The sequence below is a fragment of the Nanorana parkeri genome, unplaced genomic scaffold (assembly GCF_000935625.1).
Source record: "Nanorana parkeri isolate BGI_ZX_2015 unplaced genomic scaffold, ASM93562v1 scaffold171, whole genome shotgun sequence".
In the NCBI taxonomy this organism is placed as follows: domain Eukaryota; kingdom Metazoa; phylum Chordata; class Amphibia; order Anura; family Dicroglossidae; genus Nanorana; species Nanorana parkeri.
The window spans coordinates 859,130-887,116 of NW_017306439.1; positions in this window are offsets into that span (position 1 = coordinate 859,130).

Consider the following 27,987-nt stretch of genomic DNA (forward strand, 5'->3'; position numbering starts at 1 on the left):
GTCAGAAGGAGGTCAAATCCACCTTTAAAGGTATTCAGATGGAACTAAGAAATAGACAAAAACGTTTTAGATACACTTCAATATATAGATATTTATTCAACATAACCATCATTTTTTCCAACCTATATATGGACAGCTATAGAATCAAACATTCTTCCTCTAGTGTCACCAGACAAGATTTGGAACCTATATAAAAGCTTTCTATGGTTAGACATTACACTCCTTTGAAGTTCCAGAATTACTAAGGACGTCTTTACTTCTTAGTACAGTACATAGGTTATTCCCTTCATATTATGACGAGGGGTAAAGTCCATCAGAATATACAGCACATCTGTTGGGTTGGCTGCCGGATGAATGTTTTGCCGCACTTCTCCCTGTACAGGCCTACAACTCGCATCTCGGAGTCGTGCAGAAAGCCAAGTACCCATCAGCTCTTCGACAGATTCCCACAGCCTCTTCGTACTCATGAAGAACTTGACCCCTCTTCCATTCACTGCTTTCCCCAGCTTTGATTCCTGCTGACATACCTCCCACATCTCTATTGTGGCCGCCAAAGAGCCGAGCGCCGAGTAAATAGCAATCCTGTTTGCAGTGAGGATCCTGGATGACTCGAGGTGCTGAGGTCAGTGGATATTAACCTGCTCGAAATGAGACTATTTAATCCTCCCGGGAGACGGGGGGGTGGGGTGGCGAATAACTAAACAAGGGAGCTAAACAAGGAAAAGACTCCCAACCAAGACCAGCGTGTTATTCATCTTTAAATAAACACAAGGTGTTGTTCGCGTCTGTGCCATGTTTAGAAACGCTCACGGTGGTACATTTCTGAACGTCTGCGTGTGCCCTGGCTCTATTCCCCGGCTGTGTTTCCTAAGGCAGCCAATGGTTCATCGTCATCTTTTCACTTAAACAGCAATCTAAAATAGGAACAAGGCACCGGGTGGGAAGCATGACTTTGTAAGGGGTCAACCGGGGCAGAGAGTCGCGCTGAAGCTAGGCAAATTGTTCTGTGTACCAGTAATGTGAACATTTCCACGTACTGATCCAAGATAACTGCTATGCATTACACTAATTAGGAAAAGATAGACTAGTCTACAGCAGAAGTTACGTGAGGACAATGACAAGGGAAAACGGAAGTGATCAGCTGAATTTAAAAAAAGGCGAACATGCCTATGGTAAACACATGTCCGCTTGGTTGCTTAGGCTTATTAATATAATAAATCACTGAGTCGGACTCATCACCACCCCGCCGGTCCACCATTGTTCTTCTGATCGCAGTGTAATTAAGATGTCATCATTAGCCAAACAGATAAACAAAAGGAAGCTTATCCACCTCCAAAGTCCCAAAGCAAAGGGCAGGGGCAGGTAGACCTATGTACAAAGCGACACCTAGGCACCAGTCACTTCAGCTTCAAACTAAATCTAAGGGCTTTCAATAGGCGCGCGTGATTGACATCTAAATAGACGATATGTCAGAAGGTTAAACGATCTCCCAGGGGCCAGCTTCAGACCGGACTGGTTCAAAAGGTTCAATAAAGAACAAAGACATTCAGTTAATTTCAATTGAACAATTATATGCTGGATAAATTCAAAGCAGTTTAAAAGTGTAGCCAAACAGATGGTTTGAAGCTCCATATGAATAGTAGACATGATCCTGACAGCTTGTATGCAGTGGTCAATGTGTAGGTAGCAGCCACTGAATGTTCTTCATAAGTCTGTGGCCAATGAGGCTACTGGAACCTCTCATTTCCCCATTTGTCTTTTTATTTGTATAATAATAATAATAATTATAATAATGCTCATGATGATAATATTAGTATTATTTGGAGATGTACATTTCTGGGGTGTGCATGCTACATACACTATAGGGTCCAGAGATGTCAGATGCTTGACCATCACTCCTATCTGATCTTAATATGGAGTTGCCCCCTATAGCCATTAATATGGAGTTGTCCCCATACTATTGCTATCGAGTTGCCTCCATGGCCATTAATATGGAGTTTTCCCTATGGCCATTGCTATGGAGTTGCCCTCCATGGCCATTAATATGGAGTTGTCCCAATGGCCACTAATATGGAGTTGTCCCCATGGCCATTGATATTGAGTTGCCCTCCATGGCCTTTAATATGGAGTTGTCCCCATGGCCATTGATATTGAGTTGCCCTCCATGGCCTTTAATATGGAGTTGTCCCCATGGCCATTGATATTGAGTTGCCCTCCGTGGTCATTAATATGGAGTTATCCCCATGTCCATTAATATAGAGTTGCCCCCCCCTGGGCATTAATATGGAATTGCACCCCTTAGCCATTAATATGGAGTTGTCCCCATGGGCATTGCGATGGAGTTGCCCTCCATAGCCATTAATATGGAGTTGCCCCCCATGGCCATTAATATGGAGTTGCCCCCCATGGCCATTAATATGGAGTTGCCCCCATTGGCCATTAATATGGAGCTGCCCCCATGGCCATTAATATGGAGTTGCCCCCCATGGCCATTAATATGGAGTTGTCCCCTTGGCCATTGCTATGGAGTTGCCCCCCATGGCCATTAATATGGAGTTGTCCCCTTGGCCATTGCTATGGAGTTGCCCCCCATGGCCATTAATATGGAGTTGTCCCCATGGCCATTGATATGGAGTTGCCCCCCTTCTTGGCTATACTATCTATTCTTCTAGGAAGACTTTCCAGAAGACTTTGGAGGGTGTCTGTGGGAATTTGCCCCATTTGTGAGGTCAGGTACTCCGCACATTACAACTGCAGCTGAGACCTCCCATGCGTTTTGCATGCTGGCTGGTGAGTGTGCTGGGAAAGGTTTTGCTGCTATTGTTTAAAGCCCTTCCATGTGCACCTTGCTTTAAAGCTGGTGATAAGTTGATGAGTGCGTTTGCCATTTGTTTTGATTGACTGATTTGGTGCAGTGACGCATTGGGGGTCCCAGCTGCCGTTGAGATGTGCGGGGTCTCTTGTGCGTCCCTCTTGGGCTACCTCCTGACAAACCTGCAGCCAATTTTATATTTTGCTGCATGTGCTCCAAGATGGAGACTCTCATAGTTTAGAGTTAGGACCGCACTATATAGAGGTGCCTTGGCGCCGATGTGCGGCTTCTGCAGAAGACGTGTATCTAAACCTCTGTTTTTAAACTTAGCGGTGAGACAAGTTTTTTTTCCATGCTGGCTGGTGAGTGTGCTGGGAAACTTTTTGCTCCATTTGTGAGGTCAGGTACATTCCAAATTCCATTACAAAACCATGGCCCATGGTTTTGGCCCTTCCTTTTCCAGGTGCCTTCTCTGCACTCTCTCTGGTTCCCCAACATCCATTTTTGTGAACTTGAGCCCAAACTGAACTGCATATTTCAGATGAAGTTTTTAATGCTTTGTATTGGGTGAGATTATGTCTCTCTCTCCCTCTCTCTCTCTTTCCCTCGCTCTCTCTCCCTCTCTCTCCCTCTCTCTCTCCCTCTCTCTCTTTTTGCAATTTTGTATGTTTATTGCTGTTTATTTGTCTACAGGGAGCGGCTCTTATCTTCATGATTGTTACATTATCTGAAAAAGGACAGAGGGGTGTATTAATCTGCGGGATCTAGGGCTGATTTACTGCTATGGCCTTGCTTAACCACACCTCCCCTATCCGAGCAGACCACAAGGATACTTGTTTATGACAAACTTACTCTACTGATTTAGAACACTGGAAAAGCGCAGGAAGTGGTCTGCGCGCAGCACAGTGTTCAGATAGCTCGTCCATTCATCATTGCAGCCACCAGGGTTCTGTCTGCTTCACCGGCATTTAATGTGAACTGTTTAATGGGCCTTCGCCTGTTTTCTTTATGAGTAATGCGCTTTAATGCATCTCTTCCACCTGTTGGAAGCCATCCAGTCCCACTTCTTCACGAGGGACTGTCCTGGGAGACTGATTCACCACACCGCCTTGAATAGCTGAGTACATACATTTATAATGATAAGGTAAGAAGTTAATTAAGAAAAAAAAAAAAGGAGGAAAAGAAGATTGTAAAAAAAGGAGGCTGTAAAAGAAGGAGGCTCCAGAGATAACCGACTAGGGTCCTGTCAAGAATTAATTGCAGCGTTTGCAAGGAGTGACTTATATTACAGGGCATCTAGGAAATGGACAATATACGACTGCATTAGTCTTGTAGGCAGATTTTAACGTGTCAGAGGAGGCAAACAGCTGAATACACATTTTAAAGGGTAAGGGTAAAGATGGAATATAAAAATGAAATGCTCCCTCTTGTCCCTGATGCTTGTCTTCTGATGCTGTAGATGTTGCACACTGCCTGGCTTCCCATACAAATGCAAGAACTGGAGACCATGGCTTTAGATGTGTGTACGTGCCATGCAATGCCTTAGGCTGTCATTGATTTCCATCAGCTTGCAGTTTGATAGTAATCAATTACAGGCTATGGGGCTGCAGGAACAATCATAAAGCTGTAGAAAGGAGGACAGTAGGATAACTCATTATTCCTCACAATGATGGCCATTGGGAGGAATAATTTCCACTTACATTGGTGGTCAGTCTGAGGAAGAATGCTCCCTTGCATCAAAGGTCAGTGGGAGAAAGATTTCCCCTTAATTGGTGGGCAGTTTAAAGAAGAATGTCCCCTTACAGTGATGGTCAGTAGGGAGAAGAATGACCCTTACATTGATGGTTAGTAGGAAGAGAAGGGTCCCCATACATTGTTGGTCATTGGGAGGAAGAATGACATTTACATTGATGGTCAGTAGGGAGAAGAATGACCCTTACATTGATGGTCAGTAGGGAGAAGAATGTTCCCTTACATTGATGGTCAGTAGGAAGAAGAAGGTCCCCTTACATTGGTGGTCATTGGAAGGAAGAATGCCCATTACGATGGTGGGAAGTAGAAGAAAGAATGTCCCCTTACATTGATGGTCAGTAGGAGGAAGAAGACCCCCTTACATTGGTGGTCATTGGAAGGAAGAATTCCCATTCCAATGATGGGCAGTAGAAGAAGCAGTATCCCCTTACATTGGTGGTCATTGGGAGGAAGAACAACACTTACATTGGTGCTCTGTAGGAAGAAGAAGGCCCCCTTACATTGGTGGTCAGTAGGTGGAAATCATCCCCTTAGAATATTGGCCAGTGGGATGAAGACTCTCCCATGCATTGGTTGTCAGTGGATAGAAAATATCCTCTTACATTGCTACTTAGTGAAAAAAGAATACCACCTTCATTGGGGGTCCGTGGGAGGAAGAATGCCCTTGCCCCAAAAATTGTGGCTGCTTACGTTCAGAGACCCCCTGTGTCTTATTCAGGCTCTCCAAGGGATGTTGGCACTGGAACTACACAGGTGCTGAGATTAATCCACCCAACAGTGACTTCTGCAAGCTGAGTGGTGCTAACCACTGAACCAATGGGAACATGCTATTATACAGGCCTATTGATTTAGACATTGATGTGTCATTGCAATTGAAAGGGAAGTCAAACATATATTGTTTTTTAGGTATGCCACAGGGCTTTGTTTTTAAGTTTTAAACCAATAGAAAAATCAACACAATTTGTCAAAATTGTATTGAAGCCAAATTGGCCAATTGGCCACGGCCATTCATGTCACCCAATATGATCAGTAAGCTAGAACCTGTTGTTTAGCAGCACTGTATGAATGAAGATTGAACTGTCCCAGCCTGGTGCACTAATGTGCTAAGATCAAGAGGGGAGATATGAACGTGTTAATGCCGTACGCCCCAGTTCAGCGGATCATAGAATGCTGTAATCGGGTATGAAAAGGAAATTAAAACCTTTCCACATTTGTAGCGACCTCAAAGTTGGAAACTATTTATTTCTTGGAATGCTCGAAGAGAAAAAAACATTTATAGAAGATGCTGGAAATATAGATGAAGAACATTTGAATGAAGCCAGATCAGTGGAAATGTCATATAAGGTAATATACTGCTGAAGGGGTCAATGGAAGTCTGGGAGATGCCACCGCTGACCTAGATTTCTGAAAATGCTTGTCAATATGCCAATCTATTTCCCTGGCCTCATTATGTTCATGTCTCTGACCTAGAACAATGATGGTGACTGGAAATGATGACTCTTTTCTCACATTAAGGCTTTGCTTCCTACGAAATGATTGAAGCAACAGGATCAGCATCACAAGCAGGCAACATTACAGAAGAAACTCAGCAATGTCAGCCCCCTATTTTCTGAGTGTTGCTGATCTCCTGCAAGCTTCTTCTAGACACTTCCCGTCTGCATGCACTTCAGCGATGGCTGTATGGTATTTTCTTGGGTTGGTTCCTGATGGTGACCACAGTGGACCATGCTTATGTAATGTGTGTTGAAATGGCCACTTGGAGTCTCCCTTAGAGATCAGGTGTCTCCAGTGAAGGTTCTGTTAAAACTCCATCATAAAAAGACATTGTAGACAATTAGGCTCTTCCAGCCTTGTGGTCACAGTTTGCTGAAGACCCTATTTCTGTTCCACCATGACTGTCCCCTGTGTACAAAACCAGCTCCATAAAGACATGGTGTGACCAGTTTGGTGTTGAGGAACTCGAGTGTCCTTCACAGATCCCTGACCTCAACCTTACTGAACACCATTGGGATGAATTGGATTGTGAGCTAGGTCTTCTCCTCCTACATCAGTACCTGACCTCACAAATGGGGCAAACTCACACAGCCCCCCTCCAAAATCTTGCAGCTATAACAGCCTCCATCAGAAGAGTGGAAGCTGTTATAGCCAAGAAGAGGGGACAACTTTATATTAATGGCCATGAGGGACAACTCAATATTATTGACCATTGAGGTTGAGGCAACCCTGTAATAATGGCCAGGTTGGGGGGAACTCCATATTAATGGCCATGGAGAGGAAAGGCAACTCCATATTAATGGCCATGGCGAGGGAAGGCAACCTCATAATAATGGCCACGGGGAGGGAAGGCAACTCCATATTAATGGCCATGGGGAGGGAAAGCCACTCCATAGAAATGGCCATGGGGGAGGGCAACTTCAAAATAATGGCCTCGGGGAGGGAAGGCAACTCCATATAATGGCAATGGGGAGGGAAGACAACTCCATATTAATGGTGATGGGGAGGGAAAGCAACTCCATAATAATGGCCATGGGGGAGGACAACTCCATATTAATGGCCATAGGGGAGGGAAGCCAACTCCATATTAATGGCCATAGAGAGGGAAGGCAACTCTATAATAATGGCCATGGCAGAGGGCAACTCCATAATAACGACGATGGAGAGGAAGGCAACTCCATATCAATAGCCATGGGGGAGGGCAACTCCATATTAATGGCCATGGGGGAGGGCAACTCCATATTAATGGACATGGGTAGGGAAGGCAACTCCATTTTAATGGCCATGGTTTTGGAATGGGATGTCCGACAAGCTCATATAAGCGTGATGGTCAGGTATCTGCAAACCTTTGGCCACATGGTGTATTTAACCAAATGATACATTCCTTTCTCAAAACCCATAAACTCATCTCTGGACACCCATGTCCTTCTCACGAAGGTATGAGGGCCACAAGTGTTTCCCTAGGCTGGTGACAGGTACCCTATGAGCACTCTTTACTCATCCTGTCTCTTCCGTTCCCAGTTCTGGCTCTGCGACTGATTTTTTTTGAAGGCTGGAAACTCTGCCTAGAAATTGATTTATTCGAGCGCTCCCAACTGTAATCGAGAACTCCCAGACTTCCAATTTCTCATACGGCGGATCACATCTCTTTCGTTTATGTAAAAAAAAATTCCCAGCGTTGCCACTCCGAACCCTGCGATGACACAATGTATAATTACGCGGCGGATCACATTTTTATGTTTTGTTGTTGTTTTAATAAGCCGACACAGTTCTCTCCATGAACCAAAAAAAATAACGGAACATCCCCAATCCCTTGTAGAGCCGTCACGTCTTTCTTATAAAGGGCGGAAAGGGCATTTCAGGTGAACGTTGAGGACAGCGGAGAGAAATGTTCATCGCAATTAATTGTGTCCTACTGATAATAAGTAAATGTGCTGAATTTTCAAGAAAATGCAAATGGCTTAATAGCAAAGCTCGAGTCAACTCTGAAGACATCCCATAATAGGGGATCACATGACACCATGGAGTTTACAGAAATTAATTATCATCTTGGCTCCTCGGCAGGCTTTTTTTTTATGGTGGGAACTTTGGGCCTTTAGAAGAGGTCACATGCCTATGAAATGATATCTTCTGTTTATTATGGGATGTTCTACACAATACAGCGATATGTTTGTAATTCAATGTGTATATGGGGTATACAGCTTACGGCCAGGAGTCCGGCTCCACCAAGGGGTTTGAGGGGCCCATTAGATCTATGTCTCTGTAGAGTGATTTTATTATTATTATTATACAGGATTTATAGAGCGCCAACAGTTTGCGCAGCGCTTTACAATATAAGGAAGACATTACAATCACAATACAATTCAAGACAAGATGGTAAGGAGGGCCCTGCCCCTGAGGGCTTACAATCTAAAATAGAGGGGCCAGTGATACATGAGGAGGGAGCTGTGTGGGGATGAATTGTTTTGAATGTGATGGTTGAGCGGTTAGGTTGAGGTGGGATAGGCTTCCCTGAAGAGATGAGTCTTTAGGGAACGAGTAGGAGATAGACGGACAGGTTGGGGTAAGGGGTTCCAGAGGATGGGAGATGGCTCTACAGAAGTCCTGGAGGCGAGCATGGGAGGAGTTGACAAGGGAGCTGGAAAGCAGGAGGTCGTTGGAAGAGCGGAGGGGACGGTTAGACAAGGTTGGAGATGTAGCCGGGGGCAGAGTTGTGAATGGCTTTGTAAGTGGTTGTTAATATTTTGAATTTGTATCCTTTGGGCGAGTGGAAGCCAGTGCAGGGATCGGCAGAGAGGGGTGGGGGATTGAAGCCAGTGCAGGGATCGGCAGAGAGGGGGTTGTAGACACTGAACGGTTGGTTAGGTGAATGAGTCTGGCAGCTGCATGTATCATTATAAGGAGCATTGGTTCTGGGTCACTGTGCATTTCTTGCATCAACCTGCGTTTTTGTTCCTTGCGTTGACACGTGTTATTGACGTGCTTATCCAAAACATTTTGACATTTCGGATTTGGAGTAACAGCCATCAATCAAGGCTTGCTGATAGCTATTGCGAAAACTCATCAAACGGTATCCAAATGCATCCAAGTGCATCAAGATGTATAAATGTGTATCGAAATGTATTATAATATATCAAAATGCATAAACGTGTATTAAAATGCAACAAAATGAATAAAAGTGTATCAAAATGCATCAAAAGGCAACAAAATGCATACAAGTGTATCAAAATGTATCAAATTGCATCACAATGTATAAAGGTGAATAAAATCATATCAAAATGCATAAAAGTGTATCAAAATGTATCAAAATATATAAAAGTGTATTAAAATGCATCAAAATGTATAAAAATGCATAAAAGTGAATCAAAATGTAGCAAAATGCAACAAAATGCATAAAAGTGTATAAAAATGTATAAGTGTATCAAAATGTATCACATTGCATCACAATGTATAAAAGTGTATCAAAATGTATCAAAATGCATCACAATGTATAAAAAAAATGCATAAAAGTGTATCAAAGTGTTTCAAAATGCATCAACATTAATAAAAATGCATAACAATGTAATAAAATGAATCAAAATGTATAAAAGTGTATTAAAATGCATGAGAATATATCAAAATGCATCAAAATGAACCAAAATGCATAAAAAATGCAAAACAATGTAATACAATGCATTAAAATGTACTAAAATGCATGAAGTTGCAAGTGAGATGCATTTTAATGCATTGCTATTGACTTCCCAATAAAAAGACAGTAAAACACTGTGGTGTATTTTATGAAAGCTTCCCAGTGATGGGATGGGATCAGGCGTTATTATTACTATGGGGGAGGGGGGCGGATGCATTTGAGTTTTCGGTTTTGTTTCAATTAAACTTTTTTTTTTCTACAACTGTTATAATAATGTGATAAATATTGAATTGCTGACACCAGCTGAGCTCAGCTCGGGGAGCACAAGAGACATTCTAATGATGACAATAACTGAAATCAGATAATAAGTAAATGACATTTTTGCACAAGATAAAAAAGGACATTTATTGATCTGTTCCTTTAACTGCCACCGACGTCTGCAGGAATCTGAACTCATAGATCTGCATGTGACTCCCCCCCCCCCCTCCCGCCCCACCCGGCTCTCCTTTGATGGAACAGAAGCTTCAATTATATATTAAATGGTATTAAGTCATCATGATGTATTGCGGGGTGCAATGGGGGGTGGGGGAGGGGGATTGGAGGAACAGACATGTTCCACTATTGTCACTATCCGGAAACCCGCCCTGAGAAATGCCATGCAGCAATCGCTGGAGTGCATGTAGGCAGGAAGTGGCTGCAAAGAGGCTGCAGGATATCAGCAACACTGAGATGGAACAATGGAGAATGGTGAAAACAAGGATTTAAAGCTGAACTCCGGGATCAGCAGAAATTCTCCTCAGACAAGAGCCATGTGTATTCTTCTGGAATCTCGGTGAGCTTTGCGTATTTCTTCCAGATCTGTGCAGTAATCCAGCGTGAGACTTGGAGCTTCCTGTAATAAAGACCACTAGCCACAGCACTCTCTCCTTGTGCAGTGTGACTGGTCTTGTCTCCGCCCCCTCCTGTAATAAAGACCGGTCACTAGTGATCTCTGTTCTTGTGCAGGGTGATTGGTCTTGTCTCCGCCCCCTCCTGTAATAAAGACCGGTCACTACTGATCTCTCTCCTTGTGCAGGGTGACTAGTCTTGTCTCCGCCCCCTCCTGTAATAAAGACTGCTCACTGCTGTTCTCTCTCCTTGTGCAAGGTGACTGGTCTTGTCTCTGCCCCCTCGTGTAATAAAGACCGCTCACTGCTGTTCTCTCTCCTTATGCAAGGTGACTGGTCTTGTCTCCGAACCTCCTGTAATAAAGACCACTCACTGCTGATCTCTGCAGATAGAATGGCCACGCCTACAGACCAACACCCTCCCATCAAGGCATTTTGATATTTGCCCAACTCCTCCCATAATCCAGCCCACTGCTTGCACCAGGGCTGAGGGCTCTTGAGTACTGATGCTGCTGGCTCCTCCCACAAGCCACAATCTTCTTGCATTGCATAGAGAAGCATCACTGAGGATAATACAAGGTATGTCAAAAAAATGGAAAGGATTTATTTAGAAATGTAATTAGCATGTTGATGATGTGGGGGGCGGGGGGCTATAGGGACCACGAAAGGCAAGATATGAGTAGATGAAACCTCAGCTTTCACGGTCACAAATTTGCTAGTGAACAAATAGAGCAAACTGATTGCACACGTCTGTTCATGATTGATTTTCACTTGTGCCCTGATGTCCCTTTAATCCCAGTATCAGCCATCGGGCCTGGTCTATCTCTAAGCCGTTGCAGTGGAAGGAGTTAATATGCTGGATACTGTAAGGCCCCTCCAGGTCTCCCAGCTCCCCTCCCATCCCGGGTACTACAGAGATCAGGCTAATGAGGACCAGCTCAGGCCTGGCATGCTGCAGCCCCATGGCCGCAACCGGCAGGCGTTTGTGCTTGAGAAAACAGAGCGCCTACCCAGCGCAGCTCCGAAACATCCAGTTATTGGACTCATCAGGCCTCAGGAATGTGCATGTCATCGGAGACCAGACGGAAATGAAACTCTATAGGTCGCTAATGACCAGTTCAGCTGCAACAGCCAATTTGGCTGATTGTACTAAATCCCCTCTCTTTGATTTGATGATGTCCCAGGCTACCTCCGGGCCGCCTTGTTTTCTTGAAGGAACAGGGCGTTGGCAGAGGGGACCGCTGGGAGACGCGTCTTTATGTGCCACGGCTCCATTGGCCCTTTTGTTCCCTGGGACGTGATGAATAATGATGGGGAGCTTGTCCCATGTGCCGCGGGTGGATCTTTGGCCGTTGACCCGCGCGGTTATTGAGAACATAAGGTCTTGCGGAGTCGGTGTCCCGGTGAAAGACTTTTTGTTCTCGGTTGTGTTGTTTCCTGACGGGGTCCCAGCTGCGCTACAGGCTCTGTTTTCCAACCGACCATCTCAGGAACCCAGCCAGGTCCCCTTTGAAAAAGCTCTGAACTCTGCTCAGCTAGACTGACTTAACCCCCTGTTCATCGAGAGGGGTCAGGAATATGAAAAGCAAAAAAACAGGACGGGCTCGTAATGTGTATCAGTTCCAGTTCTGGGCGGTTTATTGTTGCGTTGTAGTTGTCTGCTACTATTACAAGTTTAAGTGATGTTGATGATGATGACGTTTCAGAATAGAATCTTCTATGTGATACAAAGCAAATTTCAAGCAGTTCTCCACCATTAAATAAAACAAAAATCCTCCCACACTTTTTTTTTAAATTACCCTTACCATCCCTTTAAAGAGGGAGCCTGAGGCTGTTTCCTCAAGTGCCATCTCTTTCAGTGATGTGGGTGTGTGTGTGGGGAGGGGGGGGGGCAGCAAACTGAGCCTGCCACCCCCTTTATGGCCAGAGTTTATGGTACTCCCCTTTAAGTGGCCCTGGGTGCCACTTAAAGGGGGGTACCGGCTGCCTTTTTTTACTGTGGAAGGTGTCCCATCAAACTCCTGGCAGACATTACTGGTTGCTATGAGCTCAGTGGGATGACGGCCAGAGCGTCTTGCCCGGCTCCTGTTGACCAGTTACGTCATTGCTTGCCAAGAAATGGACAGGATGCCATAGGCACATTTTATAGTAGATAATCCTCTGGCCCCAGGTTGCTAAAAGCCTGACAGGGAGATGTGTAAGGGCCATACGCATCTCCCCACCCAGCCCTTTGCAACCTGGGACATTCTGGCCGGTGTCCTGTCTGGCTCCTTGCGACCAGTTACGTCATTGCTTGCCAAGAACTGGACAGGATGCCACAAGCACATTTTATAGTAGATAATCCTCTGGCCCCAGGTTGCTAAGAGCCAAGCAGGGAGATGTGTACGGGCCATACGCATCTCCCCACTCAGCCCTTAGCAACCTGGGACATTCTGGCCGGTGTCCTGCCCGGCTCCTGGTTGTCAGAAGCTTGGCCGAACGCCGGCTAGAGCGCCCCAGGTTGCTGACAACTGGGTGGGGAGATGCTGAGCATGCAGAGGGTGGCCTCACTCTCATGGTGGCACCTGTAGACGCCCCCTTTCCCCATCTCAGGTGGCAAAAAGTTTAGGGACACCACTGCTCCTTACATATACTTTAAATCTAGGAATCTTCTAGCTGGTCACATACATGATATCCCCTCTACTCTGCAATGGCACTGACGTCATGATCTTAGTGTCTCAACACCACCGTCTGCAGCATTGTAATGTGAACCCAGCTGGGTTGTGTCTATGATGTCCTGGGCTCATAGGAAATGGGTTGAACCACACTGGCTGTCAGTCAACCTGGAAGACGAGCATGGCTGCTAATCAGAATGGTGTTTTTTTTGTGTGGATTGGAGCAACATTCATCATATTTATTCCCAGAGAATTTTTGTACAAGTCATTCTGAATTGAGAAAGCTGGTTGGATGACCAGTGAAAAGTCTTCAAGGAAAAATACAGTCAAGTCCAGTTGCCTTGACTTATTTTTTGCAGATATACCATGAACTGGATGAACCTTCATAGACACTTGACTGCCAGTAGCACCAGATCCTGCTCTTCTGTAGATTCACTGTCAGTTCCACCAGGCCCTGCCTTTCCTTACCTTGACTGGCAGTTGTAGAAGTTCTCACCCTTCTTTGACTGCCAGTTCCACCAGGTCCCAGACTTCTATCTCTGGTAGAAGTGGCTCTTTTTGGCTATTTTTTTGACTGGCAGTCAATCTAAGGAAGGGCGAGACCTGGGGAAACTGACAGTAATTCAAAAGAGGGTTTGGACCTGGTGGAAGGGTGGGGCCAGAGGCATAACTAGTGACCTCAGTGCCCGGGTACAAGAATCCATGAAGAAGATTAGATACTTAAAAAAAAAAAATGTAGACAAAAACAAAAATTCAAACCAAACCCCCTCCTCTTCCATGTCCACAGCTTCTCCCCTTCTCATCCCTAGCTTTCAGCTCCCTGATCCCACACTCTCCTCTCACTCCTCACACTCTCCTCTCACATGTCGCCTTCATAATCTCAGCTCCCTATAATTCCCTCTTCGTGTCAGCAGCACGCCTCTGACACCCAGGGAGTTGGAGCTTTCCATAGAACACAGGCAGTTCTACGGTCGGCAGCCGTTCTGTGTGATGAGGGGGCGGGGATAATCCGCTTCCCACTCATTGGCTGCTGTCCTCCTGTCCTGGGCCCCCTCTCTGGGCGGAACTCCAGGGCCCGGTCACGGCTGCGACCCTGGTAGTTCCGCCACTCGGTGGGGCTCTCAGTCAGGCTAAGGAAGGGTGGGACTTGATGGGACTGACAATCAAGGTAAGGAAGGCTTGGACCTGGTAGAATTGGCATGCAAGGAAAGGTAGTCAAGGAAGGTTGGGATCTGGTGGGGCTGGTAGTCAAGCTAAGGATGGCTGGGATCTGGTCGGACTAGTAGTCAAGCTAAGGACGGCTGGGATCTGGTGGCACTGGCAGTCAAGCTATGGGTGCTCAGTGAACAGCAGAAGCAGATATGAAGAAGAAACAACCTTTGGAGCAACATCTGGTCCCTTTCTCAAGGAAGCCTTTTGTGAATCTGAACCATTTAAAATAACACTGAAATCCAGATTCGGACACCCAAATCCATACAAATTCAGCCCAAGTCTAATGCTTTATAAATTTCGGCATCATCTCTAATGATTGGTACATAACACAGGGATATTAGTAATATCTTCAAAACAGGAATAGGTAGAAATCTGAAATAATGTCTCCATTATACATACCGAAGACTTGTGGTGGTGGAGCGTTAAAACAAAGCTGGAGTTTCACTTTAAAGAGGCCCTGTCACTCTGTTCATTCATGGCAATGATAGAAACATTCATCACTTTAACAATTAGAACGATGGGCCTCGATGTTGCAATGGTATAATCTGGAATTTGTTTACAGACAAAGAAAAAAAAACCAACATGCTTAGGTGATTTTTCCATTCAACATGACAAATGGCCTGCCTTCGGGACATTATAGCCATGCTAATTCTGTCTAGACCATGGACTCATTTTAATGTTTTCTCTAATTGATTTTCTTGGATGGTATTTTCGGCTATAACAAAAGTCATGGCTCGGGGCCTTGTGGAAACATTTACAAATATATCTAAAAGATTTCCATTCTTTGCACTAATCTAAATTTATTGGCAACATAATCACAAACTTCAAAACAGAGAGGGGGCAGTTTTGTCCTCCACGTCTTCTTTATCTAATGCCTGATCTGGATGATTAATATTTAATGTAGATGTAAACCCTAAATGAATTAATTTTGGCTTCAACTTTAACAGCTGTCAACTGACAACAATTGGGAGACAGGGACAGGGCGTTGTCACCCTATAACAGAAAGTATCTGAACAAGGACAGAGCATTGTCACCCTATAACAGGAAATGCCTGAACAAGGACAGAGCATTGTCACCCTGTAACAGGAAGTGCCTGAACAGGGATAGAGTGTTGTCACCCTATAACAGGAAGTGTCTGAACAAGGACAGAGCATTGTCACCCTGTAACAGGAAGTGTCTGAACAAGGACAGAGCATTGTCACCCTATAACAGGAAGCGCCTGATTAAGGACAGAGCAATGTCACCCTACAACAGAAAGTGTCTGAACAAGGACGGAGCACTGTCACCCTATAACAGGAAGTGCCTGAACAAGGACAGAGCATTGTCAACTTATAACAGGAAGTGCCTGAACAAGGACAGAGCATTGTCAACTTATAACAGAAAGTGTCTGAACTAGGAGAGAGCATTGTCAACTTATAACAGGAAGTGTCCTAGCCACCACTCCCTTTCTGGGTTCAGTGATTCCCATAATCAATCAACCCTCTTCCTGTGAGGCCAGGGTGTTGTGGACCCATGCCCTGGGGTGAGCATAGGGTGTCATTGGTACAGCCCCTGTGGGTGTGTCATGTGCTGGGGTTGGGTGGCTGAGTATATGTTTTTGGGGTTAGGTTGCTGAGTATGTGTTGGGATTGGCTGGTTGAGTATGTGTTGGGGTTGGCTGGCTGAGTATTTTCTGGGGTTGGGTGGTTGAGTATGTGTTGGGGTTGACTGGCTGAGTATTTTATGGAGTTGGGTGGTTGAGTATGTGTTGGGGTTGGCTGGCTGAGTATTTTCTGGGGTTGGGTGGTTGAGTATGTGTTGGGATTGGCTGGCTGAGTATTTTATGGAGTTGGGTGGTTGAGTATGTGTTGGGGTTGGCATGCTGAGTATTTTCTGGGGTTGGGTGGTTGAGTATGTGTTGGGGTTGGCTGGCTGAGTATTTTCTGGGGTTGAGTGGCTGAGTATGTGTTGAGGTTGGCTGGATGAAAATGTGCTAGGGTTGAGTGGCTGAGTATGTGTTGGAGTTGGCTGGTTGAGTATGTGTTGGGGTTGGGTGGCTGAGTAAGTGCTGGTGTTTCATGGCTGAGTATGTGTTGGGGTTGGGTGAATGAGTATGTGTTGGGGTTGGGTGGCTGAGTAAGTGCTGGTGTTTCATGGCTGAGTATGTGTTGGGGTTGGGTGACTGAGTATGTGCTGGGGTTGGCTGGTTGAGTATGTGTTGGGGTTGGCTGGTTGAGTATGTGTTGGGGTTGGGTGGCTGCGTAAGTGCTGGTGTTGAGTGGCTGAGTATGTGTTGGAGTTGAGTGGCTGAGTATGTGTTGGAGTTGAGTGGCTGAGTATGTGTTGGGGTTGGGTGGCTCAGTATATGTTGGGGTTGGGTAGTTGAGTATGTGGTGGTGTTCGGTGGCTGAGTATGTGGTGGTGTTCGGTGGCTGAGTATGTGTTGGGGTTGGCTGTCAGAGAATGTGTTGGGTTTGGCTGGTTTGAGTATGTGTTGGCCCTTGATGGCCAAAACATGGGTCTACTTTCATACTAAAAGCTGCAGGGGCATTTACAAACAGTGCAACCTTTTCCATTTGAATGAAGCACAACTCGCATGCAAAATGCAACATTTGACCTGCAGTCAATCAATAGAATAGGACATCATGGCCGGTCGTCATGGGGACATTGTCTCGTATATTTCCATATGTATACTGTATATTAGATCTGAGCATGTATTCTTTTTACTTCTCTAACATCTTCATGTAAAATTTTCACTTTCAGCTTATCTACTTACACGTGTGAAATTGATACTTGGGTATTTTACTCTCAGTTCCATCCTCTTAGCTGTCGCTGCCTGATGTCACTCAAAGATCAAAGACAAAACTCAGAGAGGGAAATGCTTAGGTCTAATTACGATTTAGATGACTGATATGATGAGCAGGTAAAACAAATCTCGGCGCTATTTAAATATTAGATAAAATGATGGCTTATTTATTGATCTAAATCTGTGACATGAAAAGCAGGAAGCCTTCAAACTGCTGGAACAGAATTGAGAAAGGAAATTCTAAAATCTGTGAGCTCCCCACAGAGGGTTCCAGGCTTACAGGTTGAGGGATTTAGCTTGGCCCACTGATCGCCGCTAGCGTGCAGACAGGTAAACGAAGCTTAGAAACAAAATTGTAGTCTGCAAACAAGCTGTGGTCAAGGAAGGTAGGGTTTAGGAAAATTCATATCATTGGAAAGTTAGGTCAGCAGGGGTTAAGGCAAGGTACGTCAGCAGGGCCAGATTTCCCACAAGGCCAACCGAGGCCCGGCCTTGGGGCAGCAGGGAGTAGAGGGGCAGCAGGGGTGTAGAATTCCTATCTCCCGACGCCCAAAACATGTGGTTCCGGGCACCGGGCGGGTAGTTTTTTTCTACATGGGCAAGCAGGGCTAGATGTGCAGAGGGGATGCCGCCGCTTGTTTTGTACAAGTGATCTAGGCGACTTCGCCAAGATCACTTGCATGCAGCCTGCAAACGGGCGGGGCGCATTGAGGAACCCTACCATTGGAGCAGCAAAGAGAGTAAATCCGCCCTGTACGTCAGTAGACACATGAACAGCAGATTCTGAGACCATGAGAACAAGGCACTCCAGAGGCTAAGGTGCCATTCTGTATCAATCCGCTCAGACTGCGGACAGTTATACTTGAGCATACTCTTCCTTGGCATTTTTGTACTGCAACACAGTCAGTAGCCTGTCCACCACCTAAAACGGAGTTAAAACTTTGCTCTGCTCCTCATAAACTGTATCAGTGGGTCTACTGCCTGCCTGGCTCTACTACATTTATATTGCTTCCTGAAAACTGACCTTGGGCTATGTTTTAGACTCTAATTCCGTCTGCCATTTGCTTTGACTATTTGCTGTGCTTGGTTTTGTTGTTGTCAAGGGTGGACCTTCCATGAGTTGCATGCTAAGATGCTAGAAGCACAGCATACACACCACTGGTTGCTCCTGTGAAATCCTATTACTCTGGGTTTGCACTTCGGAGGAAGACGTAGAGGGACCCATAAATGACACATATCAGTATTATCAGTACCAAGCTGATCTGCTGCAGTTATAATCCTCATCACGGGTTGTCATCAAGCTATTGCAGCTCTTTAGTTTTTTTTAATAAATCATTACACAAACAAATTATGCAACTAGCGTAAGTACCTTTAATCACCTGTCCGCGGTAACAGAGCAGAGCAACCAATGAGAGATTGCTAGGGTATGTATCCCTCACCAGTCAATTATTGTGAGGCTAATGGCCAATGGTGCATGCTGGGGGAGGAGATAAATACTTGGGCTAGACTGTGTGAGCTCTCTCTTCCTCCCCCCGGGCCCTACCTGTGGGGAGGCTGCTCTAGACTATATGAGATGGCTAGGCCTGAAGCCCAGGGACTAGCCGTATGATGACCCTGGAGCCTTATGGCTGGAGGCCCAGTGGTTATTACTGATGACAAGGATGAATATAACTAGTGACTTCTACTTGAAGTCTTGCTGTGTCAGGTGCTCTACCTGCTGTGCATGGATACAGTAGCCACACTTTGCAATGTAAGGGAGTCTACATCTGCCTGGTTGATTCTGGCCCTCTACTTCTCTCCCTTAAGTTCTACAATAACGTTCTCAGCATTATATCTACAATCTGTACTTCGTTTTAATCAATTACCCAAAAGGGCAGTAAGTGTTGATGGCCAAAGTGAGTGAAATTACCCCTAGACAATAAGATCAATAAATTGCGGTAACCCATTGCCACTGACCCTAGAATCAAGGTGTGCTGGTGCACTGTGGACCCATCATAGAGGTTTCTTACAGAGGAGACTCAGGGAGACCCTTTAGTTCTTGTACTGTGGATCACCCCTTTGGAGCCAACGGTAGGGTTATCCTGCATTGGGTATCACTGACCGACATAAGGGGGGCGCTACACATATTTAGTTGTTTGCCTGGAATCCAGCTTTAATTTCATGTGGCCCATACCACTGAGATTTTCTCCATTGCTTGTTGCTTTTCCATTTGATATCAATCAACATAAAGGAAACAATTAATAGAGATAAAACACAACCTATCAGACTTTCATTGTGAGGTTGACCTGATGTCCTCATGGTGGTGGGCAGCAGAGTTCCCCCTTTTCAGCATTCTTTCCTATGTCCTAGCCGCTGACATTTAATTTTCTGTACCTGATCTTGTCTGTGTTTATATTTACTTAGGGTCATGCTGGTTAGGCTTTCCTGTCTTTCAGAATAATGCTGAGAAAACTGCTTTGTTGACTACATACAAAAGAAGGTTGTTTAAGGATAGCGTTTTCAGAATTTTAAGTTGTAGAAACATCACAGAGTGTGCGCGGACTTTGTTGTTGCAGCTCCGTGTATGCCATAGCTGAAATGATATTCTGGTGAGCTCTTCTATTTGAACGACAGCTAATCCTTATTTCCAAGTCACTGGCATCTGCACCAACGAGTAGGTTTCCATGTAAAGATACCCAGAATGTAGAGGCCCCACTATTAGGATATCACTTTGTCTTGAAAATACCATATACTGTATGGCCAAATGTATGTGGAACCCCCTCCAATTGACAGTTCAGGTGTTTCCAGTGAAGGGTTCTGTTAATACTACAGCATACAAACACAATTTGAACAACTGTGTTCTTCCAACCTTGTGACAACAGTTTTGGAGGGGACCAATTCCCTTCCAGCTCCATAAAGACATGGTTCGACCTACAGAACAAAGGGCTCTGGTGCAACATCTTCTTTTACCGCCCCCCCCCACCCCCCAGTAGACCATTGGACCATCATACCCCATCCCCTCGCTCAGAAACCCGTCGAATCATCAGACCATTGTCCCCCCCAAGCTGGCTCCTCCGCCGGGGATCCAGCCTGTCCTGATCACCTCAATGCCATCATTCCAACTGAGAAGCAGAGCAGTCCAGGAGCTGTGCAGTATCCCCGGACCCATCCACATCTGCCCCACTCAGGACATAAGCCCATACACTTCCTCTTCTTTGTGCTTTCTGATCCTCACCCTAAGGCTTGCTGCATTTTAGCTTGCCAAGCTGAGTCATCCAGCACTCAAGATTCCCCTCCTGTGTCCACAAACCTGGGCCACCAATAACTTCAGGCGCTGTTCACCAGTCGAGGGAGTAGCCAAGAAAACTCACACATCAGTGGATATCATTGTGCAACCTGAGGCTTGAGTTCCACTACCAAGTTGTCCATTGTAGGGCTCGTTAGCTGGTAGGTATGACTGTTAGGTGTTTCACAGACACATCTTTGTTGACCCTTTCTGGTTTGACTGCATGGCTCTGGTTAACCATAGATATCGTCTCCACTATTTATGCCAGACAGGTTTTTACCCCTGCTAACGTACAACGTTCTCTCTGACAGGTCCCTGGCTCAGTATCATTGTCTCACTGGTCTCTGGATAGCTGCTCCACCCACTAGACATCACTTGTTTCTTTGTATTTACCCTACACAGGCTCTATAATCCTCAGTATAAATTCCTGGAGGCACCCAAGTATCACTGCATACCTATAAAGCATCCTTTAAAAGTGGTTGGGGTAGCAGTGGTTGTAGAGTAAATAGCTTACACGTTTTAATGTAATCACTTATGTCTACTGAGGAAGGATTAGCTAATAAAGAATGATAATTAAGAGTGGTTGACATCACCAACCATGTGTTCCTAGCTGTGACACCCCAGCCCTGTGGCACATGGCTTTAATTATAAAAAAAGGTTAAGGGTTATTGTTAGTGTTAGAGCTAGAGTTAGGATTAGTGTTAGGCTTAGCATTAAGGATAGAGTCATGGCCAACATTTGTGGCCCAAAAAAAGGTCCAGTATAGTTGAAAGTAACTCCTTTAACCTTCAAAACCATTTAAAGCAAACTGAAACCCTAAAATCATCATAAACTACCCTAATGTGGCCTTTCCCATCAGATCTATAGAGTTCTGCCAAGTGGCAACATTTTACCAAAATTTTGGAGAAATTAAAATTCCCAATTTAGCACATCCCTAATAATTATACAATGATACAATGCATACATTGTGATGAAAAACACACTGAGGATTATGTTACATGTATATAAAATAACCCCAAATCAGGGAGAAGAAAAAAACGTAGCCATAATACTGTGAAGGAGCCTGTGAGTTTTTAGCAGGTCTTGTTTGGTTAGAAAGATGTCCAAACAGTGGTGTATCCGAAACGTCCTTTGCCCCCTCACCTCCTCCCTCCTCCCGTTCAAGAGTGCATGACAGCGTCAGCAGAATTTCATGCACCCCACCGTTCCTTGTTTGGAGAACACCCCCTTGTTCCTTTGCCGTTCTACATTTCCAGGGCACATACAGAGAGAAAGGGAGATATGAAAACTGAACAGCTTGTTATTTTGGCAACAATACAACTCAAATCTTGTTATGTTAGCAAAAGGAAGCAGAGACTCGAGACGAGTCATTCCAGCTTGTTAAGAGAAGGAGGTCTGGTGATGAATGGGGAACTGGATATGTTATTTGTCTTAATTTAGATGAATTTGAAGTGGTGATGATAATTACAGATCTGCACTCTAAGTTTCTGTAATGAAGGATTCTTTTATCCCCCGTCCCCAGAGACCCTCTCACCCTCATTTTATATCACAAACCCAGTGAAAGGATACTGCTGTTACAGGAAATCGCCCTCTTAAAGAGCCCCCCGTATTATTCTTCTTTTCATCTTGCTGCAAATGTAGAGGAGCTGAACGTGTTATGGAGGGGAAGCCCCCTGCCTCCTAGGAATGTGGAATGTTTGGACATATTTTATTATTGGTTATGCGGAATTTACATTAATATACTAATATATATATATATTTATACATTCTGTATTTATGGAACATGAACAGAACAACATTCATGACAACAGTTGACCACCACCACCACCAGATGATGACATAAGAGACAATATCATAAGGAGCTGTGTATGTTAAAGGAAAACGTGCTGGCGTTGGGAATGAAAACACGCTACTCTACTTGGGACTTATGGGGTGCTCTACTGTAGTCATTTTTTTTTAGAGAGCAACAGAGTGGTTGTGGGGATATGGGGCAACAGAAAGGAGGAATGGAGAAATAGAAAGGAAAATAAGCCTTGGGGAGCAAAAAGAGGATCAAGGGGGAAAAGCATCATAAGGGGGAGGATAGAGTCAATGGCAAGAGGAAGGAAGAAGAAGAGGATGCCCGATAGGCATCATGAGTATTTATGTAGAACTATGGTTATAGGTTGCCATTGGACCCTTAGGAGTCAGAATGGCTCAACATATGATTAAGATTGGAGAAGGGTTTAATAATCCTAATTGAGAAGGAACATAGACCAATAGAATCATGTTTGCTGGAACTTTGCTTCAGTGACCTTTTGATGGTTGGTGAGCAGAGGGGGCTCTACCGTTTTCAAGGCCTTAGGCGAAACTTTAACATGAGGCCCCACTCAGGCCCATAATGGCTCTGTGGGGTCTCACCTGGGCTCTCTAGGGTCTCATCAGCCTGGTTAAACCCCTCAGTGCCCTGGTAAGACCCCACAGAGCCATGGCTAAATCAGGGCTCTGTAGGGTCTCACGAAGGCTCTGTGGGGTCTAACCAAGGCTGTGCAGACCGCGTCTCATCAATGCTATGCGGGCTAGGACCGGGTCTCACCAGGACTGTGTAGGCTGCCTCTCACCAGGACTGTGCGGGCCAGGTTCTACCAGGGCAGTGCAGTCTGCGTCTTGGGGGGCAGGAGCGGGTGCCTGACGATTCAAGCTGTCTCTGAAGTTAAACTCCGCCTTCTCAGGCAGGTTGTGTTCCTCGTGATGGGAGGGGTGACATTTCTCCTCATTGGCTGGTGGGTGGAGCTCCAGAAGGCAGCGTGGATGGACAAGGAAACAGATGAGCTCTCAGCTTGACGGCAACAGGGAGCTCGTAACATTGCCTGGGTGCTGGCCGGGCAAATTAGGCCGCCCGAAGGCCCTTGGGAGCGCAAGGCTGCCAAAATTGCCTAATTAAAGAGCCGCCTCTGTTGGTGAGGTCCTCCATTGGTCTAATGCCATTTATTCTCTGGAACCATTGAACATTCTTTGGCACCGAGCGCTAATTCCAGAGGGAAGGCATACAATGACCAAGTACACAATTCACATTAATCTTGGTGTCTGTGTCATCACTTTATAAATGGGACAGGCTATTAAACATACATAATTAGGTTTGAACCGGAGCTCACATGATCTTCCTGGCGACTCTTCCGGTAGTGGAAAGTTGTGACCTGAAGTTACATGAGTTTGCTGCTGAAGGCCTACTAGAATACTTGAAGGCCCTCTAGTTTGTTACTGCTCCATGCACGGTGACATAATGATGCCAACACTGTATTTTCTGAAGGGCAATGCAGGTCTGTGGGGAGTGAGAGCGCAGGCAAGGCCGGTGTTAAGATATTTTTTGCCAAAGATCTTGAAGATGAAGGACTAAAGAAGACCCAGATATAGGGGTAGGTATAGATAGAATAGGGGGAGGGTGGTCTCATTTCAGCAAGGCAGCCTGGAGATAAAGGATAAGTGTACTTAGTATGGTTATACTTTCCTTAAGCCTTCCCCAATAAACCCCATTTCATTTTTACCAAAATTGGAAAATTTTACCAAAATCTTTCCACTATTGATGACATTTCAGGGTAATACAAATTTGGTTTCATTAATATCTTTTTTTTTAAAGAGATTGATTTGTCTTTGTCATGAATGTCATCAAAATGTATAAAAAAAACCGATCTCTACTAATTCTTTGTGTGAGAACGTCCGGTGGCACAGTTAATTTATTACATTATGTCTACTGCCGTAGCGGTAAATAGAGGCATCATCTTCATAAGTCTTCACTGTAGCTATCATAAAGCTTGTGTCAATATTCCTTTCAATCGCGGTAATGGAATCAAAACAAGATGACCTGAAATGAATGAGAAAATGACACATTTGTGAAACTGGATAAATAACCAATTATAACACAGATTATATGAATCTTCTCTCCGTATCTAATGCAGACGTAAACCCAACCACTAAATCCTCACAGAAGCTTTCACGTGTTAATGTCATTTCAAAAGTCCTTTTTAATAGTTATAAATCTGCAACTTATTATATAACAAAGGCGGACGGGGCACAACCACGGAGTCCTGGTGTTCCAACTTGAATGCATGGAGGAGGCACGGGACATGGAGGGATGCTGGATCTCAGGGGACAAGGAGGTGTCTGAAACACAGGGTGCAGATCAGCTTCAAAGGGCACACTCTCCTGGATGTTCCTCCTCGCTCTCTCTCCCCTGGCTGTCTCTCCCTGCTCTCACTCCTGGCTGTCTCTACTCGCTCTTCTTCCTGGCTATCTCTCCTCGCTCCCTTACCTGGCTGTCTCTCCTCACTCTCTCCCCTGGATATCTCTCCTCGTTCTCTCCCCTGAATGTCTCTCTTCGCTCTCTCTCCTGTCTGTTTCTCCTCGCTCTCTCCCGGGCTGTCTCTCCTCCCTCTCTCTCCTGGCTTTCTCTCCTCACTCTCTCCCTTGGCTGTCTCTTCTCACTCATCCTCCTTGCTGCCTCTCCTCGCTCTTCCTCCTTACTGTCTCTCCTTACACTCTCTGTCCTGGCTGTCTCTCCTCACCCTCAACCCTGGCTGCCTCTCCCTGTTCTCTCCCTTGGCTGTCTCTCCTTGCTCTGTCTCCTGGCTGTCTCTCCTTGCTCTGTCTCCTGGCTGTCTCTCCTTGCTCTGTCTCCTGGCTGTCTCTCCTCTTGCTATTCTGGCTGTCTCTCCTTGCTCTGTCTCCTGGCTGTCTCTCCTCTTGCTCTCCTGGCTGTCTCTCCTTGCTCTCTCCCCTGACTGTCTCTCCTCATTCTCTGTCCTGGCTGTCTCTCCTATCGCTCTGTCCTGGCTGTCTCTCGTTGCTCTCTCCTGGCTGTCTCTTCTCTCTCTCTCTCTCCCCTGACTGTCTCTCCTCTCTCTCTCTCTCTCCTGATTGTCTCTCTCCTCTCTCTCTTTCCTGGCTGTCTCTCCTCGGTCTCTCTCCTGGCTCTCCGCACTCTCTCCTGGCTGCCTCTCCTCACTCTCTCCTGACTGTCTCTCCTCTTTATCTCTCTGTCTCTCTCTCCTGGCTGTCTCTCCTCGGTCTCTCTCCTGGCTGTCTCTCCTCGGTCTCTCTCCTGGCTGTCTCTCCTCGGTCTCTCTCCTGGCTCTCTTTCCTCTCTCTCTTACCTGCCTCTCCTCACTCTCTCCTGCCTGTCTCTCCTCGCTGTCTCCTGCATATTCTAAAAAAAAAATTAAAAAAAAGAAGCTGCGCGGCATTAGAGTGTTCAGCCTTTGCTTAAAGAACAGGTGTCAACCCCAACCCATTGTGATCCTGCCATGGAGTTCCTTGTTGGCACTTCCTGTTTTAGGATGACAACACTCTGCTCCTGCCTTCCAATTGTTCACCTGCATTGTCACCCTGTCATAAGGTTTGAAGTGGCCATTTCATCACACAATACACAGACACGGTCCACTGTTATCACCATCAGGAAATCCGCCCTGAGAAATGCCATGCAGCTATCACTGGAGTTATGTAGACAGTAAGTGTCTGAACAAGGACCTACATGGATCCTGGAGACTACAAGTGGCCATTTCAACACACATTACATGGATATGGTCCACTGTTGTCACCATAAGGAAACCCGCCCTGAGAAATGCAATGCCTCCAGTGCTGGAGTGCATGTAGAGAAGAAGTGGCTGCAGGAGATCAGCAGCACTGAGATGCAATGAAGGATTAAAACAAAGGGGAAAACAAGGATATTCCTTTATGTTACACAGTGCACAGAGCAAACTAAATGCTATTCATTCAGGCTTTATGTCTACTTCAATTCTGATCCTTTGGCTTTCCCTAACGATTTCTGTCCCCTATGTATATGCATTAGATTACAAGCGAGTCTGTTCCAAGCTCCCTTCACAATCTGTGTACACTAAAACATTCTGTACTGTGCTAATATTACTCATCATGAATAGGTGACCATCCCCTGCAGCAGTCTGGCATGACGTTAGCGGGGAATGATTTGAAATTGTGTAGTGTACGAAAAGGACTTGTCTCTATAATTATCACTTCAAGAAATATGGCACAATAGTACATTAGATGTGATCGACTTCAATGGCCGGCCAGGCAGAATTAATACTTTAGTTTGGACAGATGACAAAGGCTTGAATAACACACCGCCTTCCTCTGTGTCTTATACATTGTAGCAACGCGATCTTCATACTGAAATTGTCAGAAATGTTCCACAGTGCAACACTTCCTGCCTCCTTCTCCGTGCTGTAAATCATCAGGGAGAGGGATTAACTGCTGGCGCTTGCACAAAATACTGTATATATATATTTTTTTCTTTTAAATATATACACACACAAGTATGGAAGGCACCCAAAGGCCTTCCATAGGAGAACAACGACAGTATAGTGTATTGCAACATTGTTTCGGCAAGTCAAAGCCTTCCTCATCCGCCATAGACTTCAGGGGGATCCTCCACTAAGAACCAATTCCCAGGATTTTAGAGGGTTTTGGTGAACCCTTGGCACATGGAACACAAAGAGATTCACCCATGCCTTGGATAATTTCAATGCACAGGGCTGTATGTTTCAGCCTGTAGCCCTGTAGAAGGGGACATGTTCAGGTTCCTGAAAGACATTGACATTTTTTGCTTGGCAAATGAGCAAAAGAAAAGGACACAATTCTTAAGCAAATTGTCTTCAGATTAGTTGTATTTGGCACGCCTCAACTTTGATTCATGAAGGCCCTTTGGCCAACGAGGACATCCTTCCTCAAAATGAGCCTAAACCAGTCATGCTCAACCGGGTACAGCGGCACCCTGGGGCACCTAAACCAGTGATTCTTAACAGGGGTACAGTGGCACCCTGGGGCACCTAGACCAGTCATTCTTAACCGGGGTACACTGGCACCCTGAGGCACCTAAACCAGTCATTCTCAACCAGGGTACAGCGGCACCCTGGGGCACCTAAACCAGTGATTCTTAACAGGGGTACAGTGGCACCCTGGGGCACCTAGACCAGTCATTCTTAACCGGGGTACACTGGCACCCTGGGGCACCTAAACCAGTCATTCTCAACCGGGGTACAGCGGCACCCTGGGGCAACTAAGCCAGTCATTCTCAACCTGGGGCACTTCCTGGCTTTGTCAAGGGTGTCTTTAAATTTTTGCACCACACAATGTATATCTATGGCACAGACCAGTAACTTGGAACTGCATGACACTAATCCAGGGCGGGATACCTGACTTGCCTTGCGGTAGCGCCGGGCCTTCATCTAGACCTGCTCTGCCTCCCACCCTTCACCATGCTGGTGCAGTCACACTGTGGGGCAGATTATAAGGTAGGTGATGTGAAGGGGGGGGGCTGAGGACTGTGATGTGAGGGGGGCTCCTGATGGAATGGAAATGGGGCTTTTAATGAGAAGGGGGGCTCCTAATGTCAAAGGGTAGCTGTGATGTAAAAGGGAGGATTTTGTTGGGTAAGGGGTTTCTAATGAGAAGAGGGGTTCCTAAAGTGAAGGGGTAATTTGATGTTAAAGTGGGTGGGATTATGCCT